This window comes from Lissotriton helveticus, chromosome 11 (genome assembly GCF_964261635.1).
Source record: "Lissotriton helveticus chromosome 11, aLisHel1.1, whole genome shotgun sequence".
Lineage (NCBI taxonomy): Eukaryota > Metazoa > Chordata > Amphibia > Caudata > Salamandridae > Lissotriton > Lissotriton helveticus.
Window position 1 is genome coordinate 732,865,259 of NC_136072.1, and position 17,308 is coordinate 732,882,566.

Genomic DNA, 17,308 nt, shown 5'->3' on the forward strand with positions numbered 1-17,308 from the left:
ATCTGCATCCTGATAAAAATAGGAATTAAAGTATGTTGTAAATTGTAAGCAGTGGACAGAATGCATCTTTTCTCGTAAAGAAGAACGAATAGGGCAGAAATTATTGTTGCTATTGCACCTGGGAATAAAGCATAGTACCAATGGGTATCAAGCTCACATCCTGGCATGATGGTTGCATACGGGGGCACCTCACGAGCATACATGGGCAATTTGTGAAGTGGGGGCTAGAAGGATGACCGAAAAAAATAAAAGACTGAAGTCTTTCCATTATGTATGTTTTTTAAAATGTTATAAAAAAGCATGAGTAAAAAATTGGGTTGCTGTTTGAGGGGGGAAACTAGGGCTGGGTTATGTGGAACTCACAAAGTAAGCAAAAAACTCCACCGCGCTATGCGGGGTGCCGCGGGTGGCAGAGCATGTTAGGTTGCACCGTTCACGCTGATTTTCAGCGCCGGGTGTTTGTTCCATGCCTGAAAATCAACGTGAACGGCACCATGTGCAGCACAAGAAGGCTCTGCTTCTTTCTGACGCTTGAGCAGCAGCTTCCTCACCACAAACAGAAGATTTCTCAATGCGGTAGCGGCCCTCCGCGACTGCCCATTTTGAAGAATCTCGACGGGAGGTGGTCTGGAGTGAGATGTTTCTAGCTCATGCTCGCCAACATTAAGGTGGTGAGCGCAAACAAGGAAAAAACTCTGCCCCGTGGCATGGAGTTTTTCTGAACTCTGCGAGCTACGTGGAGCACGGAGTGGGAAAATCTCTGCAAACTCTGCGAACGAAGAGAAATTTTACGCTCAGGCCTAGTTAAAACCCTAGTAAAGACGAAACCACAATCCTTGTCAATGTGAAGTCACAAGTAAACCTTAAATTAACCTGTGCTTAACCGTCTGGTATGATGGCACAGAAAAGTCAGGCTTAACTCGGAGACAATGTGTAAAGTATTTGTGCAACACCTCAAACAGTAACAATATCCAATACATAAAGCAAGACCAAAACAACAAAAATCCAATCAGTAGAACATCAGATATTCAATTTTAAAGATTTTCAGTGAAAATAGCAGTGAACTAAACACCAACTGTGGATATATGGATGTACCGTACTGGGACATAGTTATAAGTTCAGGCCAACAGGATAGAGTGAGTACTGGCTACAGGGACCCAATGAGGCCTGGGCTGACCACGACGGAGCGTGGGCTGGCTACAGTGACCCAATTAGGCCGGCTGAACAAGAGCACAATAAATCCTGGTCGCGGAGCATTGCGAAGTCCCGCACCAAGGATGCATAGCACAGCTGATGTGATGCATAAATTCCGAGGTGATTTGCAGCTATGATGCAAGGTCCTGCGTAATTGTTGAGAATCCCAAAGATGAGGGCTTTTAATGCAAATTACGGCATCGAGAATGCATTGCTCAGTTGAGGTGGTGCTTCGGTTCCGAAGAGCTATGAGGCTGCGATGTGTGAACCTGCATCATCAGTGAGGCTGCTGTTGACAAGAGAATTGCGATGCAAGGGACTGTGTCGGTGAAGCTGGTAGAACCCTCGCAGCAGAGGTGATGCGTCAGTTCTGCTGGGGGTTGCAACTCACAGCAGAGGTGACATGTTGGTTCTGCTGGATTTACAGAGGGGTTGGTAGAGCACCTTCAGGCCTACTTCCAAGGGTCCAGGCCTGGGGTGGCACCACTTTCATGGGTAGGTCTCACATGTGTGGGTGCTGTGTTCCAGGTGGTTGGAGCCTTCTGTCCCTGAGGCTCTAATCAGGAGGCCAGCCAACTTGCCCTTTGAGTCACTTTGGGGTCATGGCCTCAACCGATGCAGCTCCACTCCTCACCCAGGCAAGAGGACTACAGACAGCAGGTCAGCACAGTATGGCAGCAGTCCCTCTGAGCAGAAGTCCAGTAGAGTAGCAGTCTATTCAGGAGCACAGATGTCCTGGCAGAGTATCCACAGGTCCGGAAGTACAGTGAAGAGTTGGTGTGTGAGGTCCAATATTTATACCCAGTTCTGCCTTTAAAGCAAGAGAAGCTTCTAGAAGTTTCCATTTGAAGTCCTTAGGCATCCTGCCTACCATGTCTTGGCTCAGACTAACTACTGGGGGTAAGCAGCCCTATGTGTGGAGGGAGACACAGCCTATTCAACTGTAAGTAGGGCTGTGTCCATCTCCTCCCTTCCATCCTGCCATTGATTGCCCATCCAGTCACACCTAAGCTCCCCATTGTGGGTGGCCATTTAGGAAGACTGCACAAAGCCCAACTGTCAGGCACACGCAGTCATGTAACCAGAGACAGACTGCAGGCACCTGATACAATTAACACCACTTTAATAGGGATTTATAAGGAGATAAAATATACCAATTGGGGATAAGACAACATGGCCATGTGTAGAAGAGAGGGCACAAGCACTTTAGTCCTGGTTAGCAGTTGTAAAGTGCTCAGAGTTCTAATGCCATTAAAAACTAGATCAGCAAACTTGGAACAAGAAGGCACAATGCTTGGGGGATAGACCACCCTAATGCTAACTGGTCTAAAAGCAAGGCAGTGCAATATCTGTCGTACAGACAAATAATAATGTTTGAGTGAATACCAGCAGCAAAGATTTGGGTTGAACTTGCAAAGTAATAGATTCCAAAGCAGGGAGGTTCAAGTCAGTAGTTTATAATCTTCCAGTTGATTACATGTGGCATTTTATGTTGGGCAACAGTAAAATCGATCACTAAATCTCCCAGAGACAGTTAATTTTTATCAAGTGCGGTATATAAGGGGTGAAATGGCAATCTTTAGATAACAACCAAGTCTTGATGCAGTAATCGGGTCCATCTCAGAATTGCTACTCCACTGATTTTTGCAGATCCATCTCTAATAGCAGATTTCATTAATTCCGATGTGCAGATGTGAAGGAGTCACTCAACAACTGTCTGTTACCCAGTCTTTTTTCCTAATGAGAGTTGAGACCAGTCATGTTTGGCCTGGAACTTAGGAGCAAGAAAACTCTTCCCTTTCCCATATTACTAGACTACATTAGGATTGCCTGTCTTCTGAGAGATGCCTTTTAGTAAAAGAATAGTCCAGGCAGCTGCACAATTGCTGTTTTGTCAGGCTTCCTCTCATGTAGTTAAAGACTAGTGCAGGCAGTGGATCTTTGTGGTCTCTTGTGGATACATTCCTCCCACAGGTGAGATTAAATTCACCTTTTGATGTTCTTTGGGCTTGGTCTGCACATGCGTTATTCTGGTCAACAGAGCTTGTGACACATTTATTGGGCCTTTGTGGATTTGCCTTAGTGAAGTGTTTGAGACCCTTGAACAGTTTAGCTGGGGCTACTTAACCAATAAACCAGGCTGAGAGCAGTCTACCAAGCATGGGAGTCATAAAGCAGAGGGCAGAGACAAGGCATTTTTGATTTGGCTGATTCATCTGCAATGCAAAACATGCACTGGTGTGAAACTCATCCACCATATTGCACCTAGCTATCGGAGGAAATCATGTACCTCATAAATAATACAAGTCAGTATGGGGCTGTGGTGTCAGCATTTTAGTTTGTCACATAATTACATTAGAAGAACTTCCTCAAAAGCAGATGTACTTAAATGCGAGACAGAATATGCTGTTTAACACTGAATTTCAAGCCGATATTTAGAGTGTCAAATTCCACTGACTGTAGCTTGCAACACTATTCTTGCTTGCATAGGGAGTCATTGAATGACTCTGGTCCACATAGCCTTGCCTGCAGTGCAGATACATATTTCATTGCTGCACACCGAGGAAAGAAATTAGGGGAAACATTGCTCTACTCTGGTACAACCTACTCCACTCTACATCACTCTACTCTACAACACAAAGTTGTGCTGCATTCTCCAGGACACAAAGAAAGAGGTAAAAGCCTCTGGGGATTGTTTGAAGGGAGGAAAATGTCCTTTCCTGCACAAAAAACATCCTGCCTGCAATGCATGCACCTTTGAACCATGTCATCAGGGTGCCTCCATTGGGGCTATACTGCGCTCACTGTGCCAGTGTGGAACGGGAGTACGAATGCACCATATCTTAGTAGATAAGGCACATACCTGCTTCTCTCCATTTGATGCAGATCAGCAAGTTGTCTTGCTGTGCTGTCCTGCATCAAATGTTAGAATATGTGCCTCTTGGTGTGCTCTGTGTAGTTTGGCCTGAGTCTTTGCTTTGCCGTTTTCTAAGGCTTGTTTGTCTTTAAATTCATCTCTAATATTTATTTTGTTTACAAAATGGACAAGGAGTTTACTAGAGCTTGCAAGGGTTCCATTTCAACTTTGTTAACAGTTTGGTTACATAGAAAGTCAAATGTTTTAAACCGACACAAGAGTTTTATTTGCTTGGAATAATTTGTTGGAGTATTACATTTGTACAACATTTCTGATCATGTGATTATATTTACGCATCTGCCTTTGTTGGATTCGCGTAGGTTTTTCCTCCATGATTTTACTAGTGATTATATATTATTGAGTACACGGTTAGTCAATATTTGGCTTGATAGTGTTTCTTTCCAGGCAGAACCACTATATTTAGAGTTTCTGAGAGTGATTTGTTGAAAATGCTGAAGTGTGCTGCAAATACATTTCCCTGTTGTGCAGTCCATTTCTTTAAGGAAAATATAATCATTATTCGGGAGTGGGAATCGATTTACAGTTCCGTTTTATGATTTTGGTGGGGTAGAGTCCGTGGTTAGCTAATGTAGCATGTTTTATCATAAAATAAATAAAACAAATGGTCAGGCCAGGTCAATTTCAACACAGAGAGACATTGAAACTCTTTGAAGGTTGCAGAAATGAGGTCAAGAGTATGACCTGCTGTGTGGGTGAATCCCCTGACTAGTTGTTTTACCTAATGTGTGTGATTGTGTCTTGTACTTTGGCTTTCTTGATTTCTTCGGCCCTTAATTTTGAAGTCTCCTAAAACTAAAGATTCTGAAGAGATCATAAGAGCATGAAAGATAAGCTCTTCAAGCCAGTCTAAATATCCTGTACTTTCTGTAATGAAGTTAGCAGGTTAGTGGTTGTGGGTGGAGCTTAGGGGGTGGACAGGAAGAGGAGGGAACCCACGAGGAAGGGGCAGTTAGGTTAGGGACAGGAGACAGGTTGGAAGCACCAGAATAAAGCTCCATAAAGATACCTATAGTGTTTGTGGTTATTAGTAGCAGGATGCTACAGCTGGCGACGAGGGTGGGATAGAATAAAAGCCCACAAGCCACAACACCTCGTGAAGCCACCCTGTCCCTGCAGCGTCGAGAAACGAGCTCCGCTGCTGAATGAAGTGGGCGCCGAGAAGAGGAAGTCGACAGTGAGTGACCCCGACCCCAGAGATCATTGGGGAGTCCTGAGTGATTCATAACAGCAAGCGCTGCAACGCTCTATGCCAGAGAGCACTTCGCGCCAGAAGCGCGAATCCCGCCGGACGCGTGGTGCCTGATATCTCGGACGAAACAGGAGTCGGGAGCCCACTCCGACCCTGTCCATAGCCCCCAAAGAACAAAAGAGGTGCGTTGGGTCGAGGGACGCTGTCCCCGAGAGTTTGCGACCGAGCGCGACTGAACGCGCCTGACCTGGAGCCTGTGGGCGTTCGGAGGTTTGAAAACCTCACGCCCGATGCGTGGCTTTCGGCGTGTTACCGGCGAAGCAGAGCGTGAAGTAAAGAACAAGGTGGGAGCTCACCCCGACCTTACCTGACTGTGGCCACAACTGGAGGGAAGAGGACCCAAGCGTGTGCTGCGTCCGTGAGCTGCCCTTCGTTGAGTCCTGAAGTGAAGAGAGAGAACCTCGTGTGCCTTGTGTGCCTGTTGATGTGGCGGCCATCTTTAAGTCAGGCAAGTTTCAAGACAAACCCCTTGACTGTTACACGGCGGCCATTTTGAAGTCAGGCACTGATGAAAGAAACAAGCATTGGCAAATAAACAAGCATTGGTACCCGAAAACAAACAAACATTGGCAAAAGAAACAAGCATTGGTTCCCGAAAACAGACAAACATTGGTAAAGAGACAAGCATTGGTGAAACCAAGTGAGTGTGACGAAGACACAAACAAACACTGCAAAGATGTCCGATGATGATAGAAATCAGCCGCCACCGGCAGATGCCAAGCCTAAGGTTCCAGGTGGGTCGCACCTGCGAGCGCCTGAACCCCTAAAAGTGACCACCGGGGGAACCATGGGTCCCAAATGGCAAGAATGGTTCGAAGAATTCGAGGATTATATCGAAGGATCAGAAGTGACTGAGGATAAAAAGAAGTTGATTGCCCTGCGTAACTTGGCGGGGCGGGAGATAGTCAAAATAATCAAAGACCTTCCTGACGCTGAGTCGGACACCTATGACAAAGTGCGTGACGCATTAAACAAGAGATTCCTTCACAAAAAGAATGTCGACTATGAACGCCATACATTTCACTCGGCTCGTCAAGGGAAAGAGGAACCAATGAGCGCTTTTATGATGCGACTGAGAAGACTAGCTAAGCATTGTGCATTTGATAATTTCTCGACAGATGCCGCAATTAAGTCACAAATAATTGATGGATGTCACTCCGACCAATTGAGGAGACGACTATTGAGAAAGGAACATAGCCTTGATGATATAGAGGAGATGACACGAATATTTGATCAAGCAGAAGAATATGCAGCAGACATCGAAACGGGACACAAAGGAAGTCGCGAACAAGTGCGACGCATGCACGCCAAAGTCGAAGACGCTCGAGTGACAAACACTGGAGATCACGTCCGTCATCACGTCGAGAGCAATCAGGACATCAGCGGCGAGAACCGTGGAAGAAGGAAAGGAGATCAGAGAACGTGAGGAAGTGTTTCCGTTGTGGGTACGATTACCCCCATGTAGACAGCTGTCCTGCCATGGGCCAAAGATGTCGGAAGTGTGGTCGAACTAATCACTTTGAAGCGATGTGTGGGGAATACAACAAGGAGAGAAGAAGTGGTGCCACAAAAACAGCTCAGCCCGACTCACGAAGAGGTACCCCGAGAACGTCCCGATCTGGTACTCGAAGACATCATGCCCGAGCTGTCCAAGACCAAGCTGAACAGTCTTCTGGGTCATCACACTCCAGCCGAGAGTCACGTCGGTCCAGGTGGGAACGGAGATCACCATCCCAGGAATCGAGACCGTCATCCAGAGACTCAACTTACACCATTGAATATCTGAACTTAGCTGTAGATCAAGACCATCTCAAGACATATCCCAGACTGGATATCAAAGTTGGCAATCATGACACGCAATTTGTACTAGACTCAGGTGCATCTCTGAACTATATTCCAGTCACCGAATATGAAAGAATGAAGCCACGTCCTCCACTGACCTTTGCACCAGTCAGAGTCTTTACATGGATGGCTAAGAAGCCACTCCCCTGCCTCGGGAAGTTTTCAACGACCCTCCAACATGAGGACACAACCATCCCAGCAGTAATCCACGTCATTAAGGGCCCGGAAGCGGACTGTCTACTGAGCCTCCCGACAGCTGAACGCCTTCATCTAGTGGAAATCCTTTTCAAGGTCAGCGGAAATCAAGATGTGACCCGCCAGTTTCCCAGACTATTCCAAGGACTAGGCAAGCTAAAGAACTGCCAAGTACGATTACACATTAATGAACAAATCAGACCTGTCGCTCAACACCCTCGACGGGTACCCTTTCACCTCCAAACCGCTGTAGAAGAAGAACTCCAGGACTTGCTAGCTGCTGACATCATCGAGCGCACCGAGGGTCCAACACCATGGGTGTCCCCAGTAGTTATTGTTCCCAAAAAGGGCACGGCCAACAAAGTCAGACTCTGTGTGGATATGCGCCTGCCCAACACTGCAATTGAAAGAGAGCGACACCCGGGGCCGCACTTGAGTGATATGATTTCGGCCCTGAATGGAGCGAAAATATTTTCCAAGTTGGACTTAAACAAGGGGTACCACCAGTTAGAATTGGAGGCAAAGTCGAGATATATCACCACATTTGCAACCCACCTGGGGTTGTTCAGATACAAGAGACTAAGCTTTGGGGTTTCCTCTGCAGCTGAAATATTCCAGGAAGCCATTCGGCAGGTCATTCAGAATATTCCCAATGCCTTCAACTACAGCGACGACATCCTTGTCTATGGCTCAGATCTGCGAGAACATGATATCGCACTCAATCGTGTTTGCCACGCACTACTAGAAGCAAACCTGACCCTCAACAAAGAGAAATGCGAATTCCATCAGGACACACTAAAATTCTTTGGTCATATCTTCTCAGGCGCTGGCATGAAACCTGACCCCGACAAGATTGGGACTCTGAACAACACCAAGAGCCCCCAAGACGTCAGTGAGCTCAGGTCGTTCCTCGGCATGGCCAGTTACTGTGCTCGCTATATCAGGGACTACGCAACAATCAGCCATCCCCTTCACCTGTTGACCAAACAAGGCCAGCCGTTTGAGTGGACTCCCCAATGTGAAAAATCCTTCAAGGAAATCAAGAAGGCGGTAGCATCTGCGGATCACTTATCCTATTTCAACCCAAAGAGAAAAACGGAAATTACTGTGGATGCCAGCCCCGTTGGTCTTGGTGCAATCTTGGCACAGTATGACAATGACTCAGACCCACGTCGGATAATTGCATATGCGAGTCGTAGCTTGACTGACCCCGAGCGGGCATACTCGCAGCCAGAAAAAGAAAGTCTTGCCGTAGTGTGGGCATGTGAACACTTTCATGTCTTCATATATGGAAAACATTTCACTTTGATTACGGATCACCAGGCTCATGTTACCATTTACGGAAACCCCCGATCCAAGATGCCCCCAAGAATCGAAAGGTGGGGTTTACGACTACAGGAGTACACATTCACCATCATCCACAAGCCAGGGAAGTCAGAAAACCCAGCTGACTATATGTCCAGACACCCGGCCACCTCTTCAGTCTCTAAATCGTCCATTGCGGAAGAGTACATACACTTTGTGACCGATCAGGCTCTTCCTCCTGCTATCCCAATGGACACCATCAGAGAAAGCACAGCACAAGACATCATCCTGCAGAAGGTCCTGCGCAGGATTCGACATAACAGATGGAGGCATGATTCTCAGGATGCAGAGACTGATCCGGTCATTAAACAAGAAATGCAAGCCTTCCGGCATGTGTGCAGTGAGCTGTCAGCCACCACGGATGGCATAATACTGCGAGACCAGAGAATCGTGATTCCCACTCAACTGAGACAAGGAGTGGTTGCCCTTGCCCATGAAGGACATAGGGGTATTGTGTCAACCAAGCGCGCATTGAGAGTGTCGTGTATTTCTATAGGTTCTGAATCAGTCCCCCTATTCCTGACCCTATTCTGGTTAAACTAACTATCAAGTTAACTAACAGTCAGCCCATGAGGCAAGAAAACCCCCATGATGCAGATACCGTTATCTGACGCAGTCACACTACGGCACAGCAACGTTTTATCTGATTAGGTCATAACGCTTGAGATCTAATTAGACAAGCGACATTCCTCCAGCCCCTGATAAGGCATACGACGTTCTCATAACAAATCAAACCTATGACAACCTGGATAATCCGTGCGGCCATTGTTTTGATTTCACAGAGAACTTTTGCAAAAGAATGTGCTAACGAGCAAGTCGTATGACATCTTTATTGACGTACCTATGTCCATCCTTACGTCAATCTCGGCACCTTTAAGGTATAAATATTGCCGACCTTGCCCTATGCAAACACACGCGTGGTGACAAGACGGAGCAGCCATACTTGCCGAAGCCGAGAGCAGAAGCAGACCCCGCTGGCAGCAGCCCCGCCTTCCTGACGCGCTGAGAGACGCGCTGCTATCTCAAGCCGAGAGACCCAGCACCGGCGCTTTCGGGCAGCCCTCGCAGGCAGCCTGGAATATCGAGAGCAGAGAAAGAGATACCATTCCTCATTCATCCTAAATTCCAGGTACAGAACTGAATAACCCCTCACAGAGAATTCCTTAGTTATTCACTTGGCAAAAACAAACTTAACTTTAACTGTAACTTTCTATTCCCGCCCACGCATTAGACTTAGGTCAGGTACACGGGGTAGGCGTATTTAGAAACATCAGTTGAGTACGTTTAGTCAAATGTATATGTGTATGTAAATATATTTTAATCATTTTAAACATCATATGGCTCAGAAACCATATCAATGTTTTTACAGTATTATTTATACTATTGCTTTTAATGTATGCACTTTACTTAACTATAAGTATTGCAATAATATCGATCCATTTCTCATGTATGAGAAAAGAGACTGATCAATAAATAACATCTTTTATTGAACACGCCCGTCTCTTCCTTTTCTCTACATTCTGATGAGACTAAGAATGCACGTACTGACTGAGTAAAATAATTGCCTTGTGCTCACACGACTCTTGAGATTGACTCTTGATTAGGGGAGAGCAAAGTTGTCATGTTCTATGGTTGTCAGAAACTAAATCCCTTCTTGTCTAATCAGGGAAGTTAATCCTTCCTTGAACATTCGAGAAAGTTTCTAGCGAACTCTGAGCTTAGCTGGCAAACCCAAAAATTAAGTCTAGTATCGACAGTAGTAGACCTAGTTAACGTCTGGCCTAGGCCTTTACTGCTGTAGGTACTATTCCAATGCGCAGAGCCTATTGGGAAGATAGGAACTACACTACATGGCGCCCAACGCGTTTGGAAAGGGCGATAAAACTAACGTAAGACATTTAGAGTAACTCAGTCGTGCTTTCTCACTCAGACCCCTTTTCCCAAATACTCCAAAGACGTCTGGAGTGGGTGAAAGGTTATATCCTCCAAAACCTCGCAGGAGGGAACTCCTATGTAAGGTTCTTGGTATAGTCAACGTTGAAGGATAAACAGTTCCAAAATATTGTACATCTAATCTTTGTTCCATAAAGAAACCTGATCTGCAAACAAACATAATACCATCCTGTCTGTAAAATGGCAGAGAGTGATGATGAAAGAGAGGCAGTTAGATTAGCAACTGAACTCGCAGATGCTGATGCTACCATGCAAGCAGCAGACGCGGATATAATACTCATTCCGGTCATCAAAAGGAGATCTATAACCTTAAAACTTATAGAAAATGGACTGACACCTAGAGGTGGCACAGTCATATTCGTAATCGAGGCACACGAATATCGGCAGACAGAGGTATATTATTCATGGATACATTTTCCAGCAGCTAATGCTGTAACAAAGTACTTCCACTATTACAAAATAGAGGAACCTCCTAATGAGTACACTCCTTTCGAGGAGGTGGAAGTACCACTCAAATTCCAAGAGCATTTGCTCTTATTTGATGGCGCCCTAAAACATAACAATCACATTACAAGGCTCGGTCCTTTAGGAAGACCAGGAGCAACGTGGCCGGTCTTAGCCGGATACACACCACATCCAGACATCGAAAGAATGCCTGCAGCAGAGCTGTTAATACAGCTAAAACAACTACTAAAAATTCATAGACAATTAGTTCAGTATGTAATGCGGACTTCAACAATTCAGCCAGCGATTAAACTTCCACAGCTGACCCCTCACCAGGGGAACACAAATAAAATTACACCACAGAACATCCAATCCTGCCTAGGTAAAGTTCCAGCTAAACGGGAACAAATACCATTCTGGTTGGCACAGAAAATCACCCAAATAGAGGCGGTGTTTCCTGACACCACCCCGCTGGAAAAACACAGGATTCTGACTATATGTCTCCCAATGGGAATCGCACCACACATTGAGGACTGTGACACTTGGGGTACAGTCTTTGCTTCCATCTACACAAAAACGCACGGTGTTCCATCCATTTCGGTAATACCAGATGTGCTTAAACAAATTCAAGATGAATACGGTCCAGAACCTGCTTTAACTCTTGGTATGAAATTACTAAAAGACTTCAAGCAGGTCTCGGCTATATTATTAGCCAACATAAAAGGTGAAGCAGCAAACGTGGCGATCCGCCAGAGGTTAAAAGAGACAGATATAGCAGACCAACCAGCTGAAATTGCCAGAATCATAGAAAAATCCTATGAAGAACTAGGCAGAGATAGTCTAGGTGGAATACCAGTAAAACCGCAACTGACTACAAGTCCAGAAAAAATATTTTTTAATAATAATAATTCACCAAAAAAGAACTGGGATGGAAATAAACAATCCAATCCTAAAGAAAAGAAATTCCAGTCCAGAGGAAGGTCTCCGAGGCGAAGAGAGAAATCTCCAAACCAAAGACAGAGGTCACCACAGAGTGACCCCTCTGGGAATAGATATAACCTTAGAAATAGGGATAATATTAAAAAACCTGATAGATATCAAGACATTGATACACGTCCCTCTCAATCTTTTCAGAATTCCTCGCAGAAATCGGAAAGAAGAGGACGATCAGAAGAGCACGCCAAGTCCAAAGACAGGGAACCTGCTCAGCTAAAAAAGAAATTACAATTTCCAAAAAAGAAGGTAGCCAGTATCAAGGTAGTTAACAATGCCGAGAATACTGAGGACACAACTGAAAAACGGAGAGTGGGCTCAGACAATGCTAGACAGCGCAGCAGAGGTGAGCATAGCTCGCAAAGTCCTTATGAATCATCTGGAGACAGTGGACACGAATGAATACCTTCAAGTGGAAACTGCAGACACCAGAGTTAGCAAGCCCCACAAGATATACGAGATAACATTACGTATAGAGGGAGATAAGACTAGGAAAATAAGGGGACTATTTTGGGATAACCTCTCCAAAGGCTATGACATCCTTCTAGCTGAAAAAGACTGGCCACCAGAGTTTGTCAGGGAGTGCCCTCATGGCGAAGAAGTAATTATGCCTGCCTTCTCGAATCAAATCCCGATTCATAAAAAATATACACTTGCTAGAAAGTGGGCAGTGGCCTTAGCACCTGCTTTATATAAAAATCATGTAGGATAGGATGAGGATTCTCCTCCTCACAAAATCCAGTTAAAATCACAACCTACTGCACAAAGGCAGTACCCAATTAAGCAAGAAGCTAAAAAACAAGTAAATGAAATACTAGATCAGCTAGAATACCAAGGGGTGATTGAAACTTGCACCTCACAAATGAACAATCCTTTGTTTCCGGTCTCCAAACCAGACAATTCATATCGTCTAGTTTTGGATTACCGACACCTTAACACATGTTGCAAAACCTTTGCAGTGCAAAACTCACACAGTGCTGCACTAATGAATAACATAGTGCGCAAAAAATACAAAACAACCTTGGACATCTCCAATGGATTCTTTTGTCAAAACATAGCACCAGAGAGCAGATCTTTAACTGCATTCTCAGTAAATGGCACTCAAAAACAATTCTGTCGGTTAGCCCAGGGGTACAAGAACAGCCCGGGGGTATTCTCAGCGAGAGTAACAGAATTACTACAACTATATGATGATGAAGCATTATCTTATGTTGATGACATTTACTTAACAGATGATGACTTGGAGACTCACTTGAAAAGAGTGAACACCATAATACTTGGGTTCGCTGCAGAGGGTTACAAATTCAACTTCAAAAAGTCCAGAATTGCCCATCTGACAGTCCTATTCTTAGGATATGAGTTATCAAGTGAAGGCAAAAGCCTGGCAGACAATTTCCTAGAGAAATGTGCCGTAATCCAAGCTCCTAAAACACTAAAAAACCTACAGTCGATTCTAGGTTTCCTAAATTTCGGAAGAACATACATTGCAAATTACGCAGAAAGGGTCCAACCCCTTTATGATCTAATTAAACCAGACTTTAAAAGATCCAATTGGACTCAAACACACACAGAAATTTTGAGATCCTTACAAACAGACATGCTAATTAAAACAAAATTAGAAACACGTGATAACACACGCAACCTTGTGATCCGAGTCATCCCAGGGAGATGCGGATTCACGTACCTGACCTCTAATGAGGGAGAAAAGGTACCAATTGCATTCAAATCACACATGTACACAGAATCTGAACAGAAATTCAGTAATACAGAAAAAATCATTCGTGCAGTTCAAACCGCAATAGCTAGAGAAAAAGACATAGCTGACGGTAGACATATCACAGTCAGAACAGCAGAATCAGCCTTTGAGGCACTAACAGCACCGTGTAATTTACCAACAACAACATTGAATCAGGAATGGATACAATGGGTGAATTCAATCACAATGGACAAAGTATACTACTTCTTTGATCCAGAACTAGAAGAATTAAAAAATCTAAAATATGAAAAGACGTATCCTCTGCCAATCGACATTCTGCCTCTACGACATTACGCCTGTGTAATCTATACAGACGGACATGCTCAACCCTCCGTTTGGGGAGAACAGGCATACAACCCCACATGTGAGATTACAAAAGAAGTATGGCGCGGAGGTAAACTAAGACCTCTATTAACAAAATCACACTCAGTAGAAACTAATTCAGAAAAACAAACTGAAATAATAGCTTTGAAAATGGCGCTAGATAATGCGGATCGCGAATTCCCGACACTTATAGTGTCAGATTCATATTACTGTGTCAAAGCATATAACAAGGATTTGCAGACATGGATTCAGAACGGTTACAAAGATGACACAGATGCACCAATAAAGCAGAAACTGCTCTGGGAACAAGTAGCTCTTTTGAAAAAAGAACTACCAAAGACTCACGTGACACACTCACTGAGTCATCAGCGTGATGGCGTTCACGTTGTGGGGAATTCATTGGCTGAAACAGCCGCAGCGGCAGCCACTAAACCGGCTCCCGTAGATCGAAAAAAGCGTACATTAAAATACATTGACGGTGAAACAATGCTGGCGGTGAAAACGTCATCAAAAGGCGACTGCTCAGCGTTACCGATCAACTATCCACTCAATTATACATACATAATCGATGCAAACTCCGTCCCTTTTGCTCGAATCCCTGGAGTGGGGGATAGAGTGATTCCAAACATGGACAGGAGAAACTTGTTAATCGCAGACGCACACATGGGCGAGGGTCACAGACACCTTAAATTGAAAGATTCTCTGGAAGAATTACAATCACGGTACTGGTGGCTAGGCATGAGCCTGCACTACACCATGTTTGTAAAAAACTGCCCAAACTGCAACAGAGATCGCAGTGGGGAGAGAAGCAGTTTAATACCTCGTCGTATCAAGGCAGATAATATTACCAGCAAAAAGAATGGCTTGCGATTAACATATACAGGCTAGTTTCCACTTATAATGTAGATCACCAGCACTCGGCTGACGTCCGGACTATTATACAAGATTTGCGAGTCTAAATGGCATATACGCTAAGAGCATGCTACGTTCGACCATTGTTTTCACTCAGGCAATCCAGCCTGGGGGGGAAACATGGCCAAATGAGCACAGCCCAGCGGGAATCTTCTCACTTCCTTCCTGAGGGTACGGGATGGTGTAAAGAAAAAACCAAGGCAGAAAACAATCTATAATGGAAAGGATATTAGGTTCGGGAGCTGGGTGGGTCAAACATCTAATAAGTGTCCAACGTAGTCTAAATAACTTGCCAAGAAATTCTCTGAAGGGATTCAGTCCGTACGAATTATTATTCGGAACTAGGATGTTGATCTCTGACCTTGATAGTCAGACTTCAGTGGTAATAGAAAAAACCTTTGATGTCAAAGACCGTTTGGCTATTTTGCAGGACTTAAACAAAACAAGAAAAGACCTGAGCAACATACAGTTGAAACAACAGCCAACAACCACTGAAGAATCACCACCTGTCCCAGCAAGACCTGTCTGGATTCCAAAAGTCGGGGATCTAGTCAGGGAGAAGATCGCGGTAAAGAAGGAATTTGGGCCTTCTTACAGAAAAGCAGTTCCTGTCTTGTCTGTCAACGGGACAAGATCAGTTGTACTACCGCCACTTGCTGGAAAAAAGGAGAACCGAGTTGTATCCATCGACCTGGTAAAACCACAACATGTGGCCGATAACAAACAGTAGGCCAAGTGGACTCCCAATAAGTAGCAGAACACCAAGGTTTGCTACCAGTACAGAGGTCCTAACAAAGAGGCTCATCACATTCGAAACGCCTACAGAAGAACAACAAGGACTATGCAACAATGCAATAGAACTCAGACCTCTGAAAACCCAAATAAAGACATTTAGCAGAGACACACCAATCTATACTGAAGTACCAAGTGAAAATGCAAAAAACAAAAATCCTGAACCAATTGGAACAATTGACAGAACTGCATCTGGTTACTTCATCAACTTCGATGATTCCTCTGACGGCTTCAGTGAATCAAAGACACAGCCATCATCAAAATCCTTTAAAGACAAAGCGAAGGAACTTTTGAAACAACTGAAAGAAACATATCTGATTTCTCCATGGATTGAATTTTGGGTGGGTTTTGGTGCATTTATCCTCATACTTTGGCTCATCATGGGATTTACTTTGGGACGCTTCATTGAGGGAAAATATGCTAAAATGGACACAGCAAGTCAGAACATCAACTTGGTCCTCAAACCACACACATCTTCACACGTCGAGAAAAGAGAACTTTCTTCAGAACTTTCTTCAGCCAACTTCACAGCCAATCCGATACCTGGTGGGGTAGCCTGGGACAACACTGACTATGAAATTTATGGTCCGGTCGAGATCCTGAAATATCCACACCAAATCAAGATCTCTTTGAGTGACTTTGCAAAACCAAACTCATTTGCTGATGATTGGGACTTCGAAAGCATTAACAATATGATGTCTGATTTAGTAATGTCTGCTAAATTTACAAAACATGATTATTTGCAAGGTTCTACAAATTATGATAGTATGTATTGCTATAACCATTATGGTAACCATTTTTTGCATAAATCGGCACAACCTAGAAATGTTTTAAATTATAATCAATGGGAACATTGTGCTACACCTCCAAAAGGAAGCTCTAGAACCGTATATGACAAATATTCATATTTTTCAGGTTTTAACACAAGTAATGCTGAAACATTTTATTTTAAATTGTCAAACAAGACAGGGATGAAAACCATGATAACCAACACAAAATTGATATATTCAGATTCATTCTTTGAAAAAATGAATACATTTGGATTTGATTATTGGGACAAAAATGTTGATTTGAAAAGTGTTTGGGGTACAAAAGAATGGCAAGTACAGGGTTTAGAAGCTTTGTTTAGAGCCTGCATGATCCCAGAACAAATGATATTTTTAAATGACACTGTTCAACAAACCACCTGTCTTGGCTTAGCCAAAATCAAAGATTTAATTAAACCGTCTATTCCAAAGCCAACAATGTTTAGCAATAACTCTGATACAGATGAAGAGATAGACGTAAACCATATATTAAACAAAAACAGAACACATCCTGATTGGAAACAATGGTTGATCTGGCCCACAGA